Source organism: Zea mays, chromosome 6 (assembly GCF_902167145.1).
Source record: "Zea mays cultivar B73 chromosome 6, Zm-B73-REFERENCE-NAM-5.0, whole genome shotgun sequence".
NCBI classification, from domain to species: domain Eukaryota; kingdom Viridiplantae; phylum Streptophyta; class Magnoliopsida; order Poales; family Poaceae; genus Zea; species Zea mays.
Window position 1 is genome coordinate 48,149,549 of NC_050101.1, and position 2,152 is coordinate 48,151,700.

General features: G+C 36.0%; 1 long non-coding RNA gene across 1 annotated transcript; it reads right to left on the minus strand.

The window, feature by feature from the left end:
• Positions 1–719: 719 nt before the first annotated feature.
• On the minus strand, positions 720–1,276 carry LOC103629267 (uncharacterized). Its single transcript, XR_554257.2, has 3 exons — positions 1,191–1,276; positions 1,046–1,118; positions 720–951 (listed from the first exon to the last, which is right to left on the minus strand). It is a non-coding gene; the product is annotated as an uncharacterized lncRNA (long non-coding RNA).
• Between the last annotated feature and the right edge of the window lie 876 nt (positions 1,277–2,152).

The window sequence follows — 2,152 nt, forward strand, 5'->3', positions numbered from 1 at the left end:
AATTACAAGAATAAGATTCTGTGTTCTTATAGTAAATTGGGCAATAATATTTGGTGATAGTATTGGTGCTTTGCCGGCAACACTATCTAGTTGTTCCTAACATCATAAATCATAATAAGAGAATGGAGACAGTAGGATACTTGTTCTTATTTTTTTCTTTTCTTTGAAAAATATAACTATTTGTTTCTCTGACCTCTGCATAATCCCAAAGAGAGCGGCGACCATTGCACATCGGTGTCTTGTAGCGTTATCAGACTATTGCTTGTGTCAGTAAGTCGAGCCCAAGTTACCTGCAAGAAAAGGTGAATGCTCTATGACAAGGAGACTGACAGGATGGTTCTTTGAGTGTATTTCTTCCACTTTGGTGGCACCAGTCTGTGGTTTCACCAGTCGCCAGTTGCCTGCTACCTCGAGTAAGCTAGAAAGATTGCTTTGTGCTCACTACAACCAAGCACCGTTCAGCTTAGCACAAAATAAGAACAGAAGCATAGAAAGGAAATAATTATAAAATCATTTGACTCACAAAGCTAGAAGGTGCGATGAGCCCTATCCCTCCATACCTGTAAGTCATTGTATAGTACAATAGTATGGTACCTCGTTTCCAATAAAAAGATGAAAACCCATAGGAGTCTTTTAAGCACAGTACTACAGTAGGATAAGCTGAAGCTTCTAAAACACCAATGCATCTTTGAAAGTACAGAAATCTGAACTTCCTTCATATTTGCAACATATAACTAAAATATATGTTGGCAAATGTTCCTAACGATACTACGAACCTAAAAGGCAATAAAATTAATTAGGATAATAAGTTGAGTATCATTACAAATAAAATCATATCTATCTGATGTGCCTAATAATTTCTTGTATTTCTTCTGGAATGTTGTCTTTGGATTCATTGTCCTTGTACTTCAATAATTCTACTAAGAATTTGGTCCTCAGGTCATTCCCATTCTGCACATTCATTATTACATATCATAGAACACGATTAATAATCAATTATAGAAGAACAATATTGACAAAGTATTAGAACAAATAGGGTACTCACAGTGCAAATGCAGGGTAACCTTATACCATTCCAATCGTGCATAAAGTTGATAACAAGAAAGCCAGATAAATCCCTACAAATTAAAATAATACGTTGTTACATATATGTAGACAAAATTAATAAGTTGTTCGGGTTAAAAAATTACCAGTTTAATGTTCTTGGAACCCATGTTGGTACTATACGACGCCACATATAAATATCGTCTTTCCATGTAGGATTGGCCAATTCCATGGTAGCATTCATATTATTGGCAATATAATGTATATTATGTATATAATGCATGCTAGGATGATCACCCTTAAACCATGATGGTATAGGCATGGAGTCCATTATATAGATGCTTCTAGTGTCCATGTTAAGTACATATAAGGTGAAGTGACCCATGAAAGAAAAGGGCAATAGAATCTGCAAGTTAAAAAAATAGTTCAAGTAAGAGAAAAAACAAGATTACAAAAATGATGAAGAGTATAGCTTACTTGTTTGCAATCTAAAACATCATACTCCATGTCAGACCAACATTCTAATAATTTTGCCAACATGTTGATATCTGGCTTTGCACGAAGGCGAGGGTCTCGACCAAATTTAGTTATGGACTTGTTGGGGGCCTTCGGCTTCCGAAGGTCCTCAAAGACATGATTTAACAATGTTTCTGGAGTATAATGTGTGAACAGGTATCTTCGGACTCAAATCGGTATCACAGTGGGAGAAGCCCAAAGAATACGAAGGTTGACACAGCGCCGAAGCTGTGAGCAGGAAAGCTTCGGCGTGATAGCAGAAAAGGAAACCGACTTAAAGATGAAAAGGCTATTCAGACCTCGGTGGATTACTATAGAATTACTACCAAATGTAAAGGGCATGAATGTAATTTTACATGAGCTATGTCCCGTGCCTATAAATATGTGAATAGTGTCCCCGTACTGTTCACGCTGACCTGGCATTTACTTTTTGCGTCACGCTTGTATTTTTCGCCTTCTTTCAAGCCGAAGGTACATTTGTAATTCGATGTCATTTCTATTTTTCCATAATGATAATATAGAAATGAATTGATAATTATACATAATTGTTTATGTTATTTTCCATATGAATCCTTCGTCATTATTTTATGTT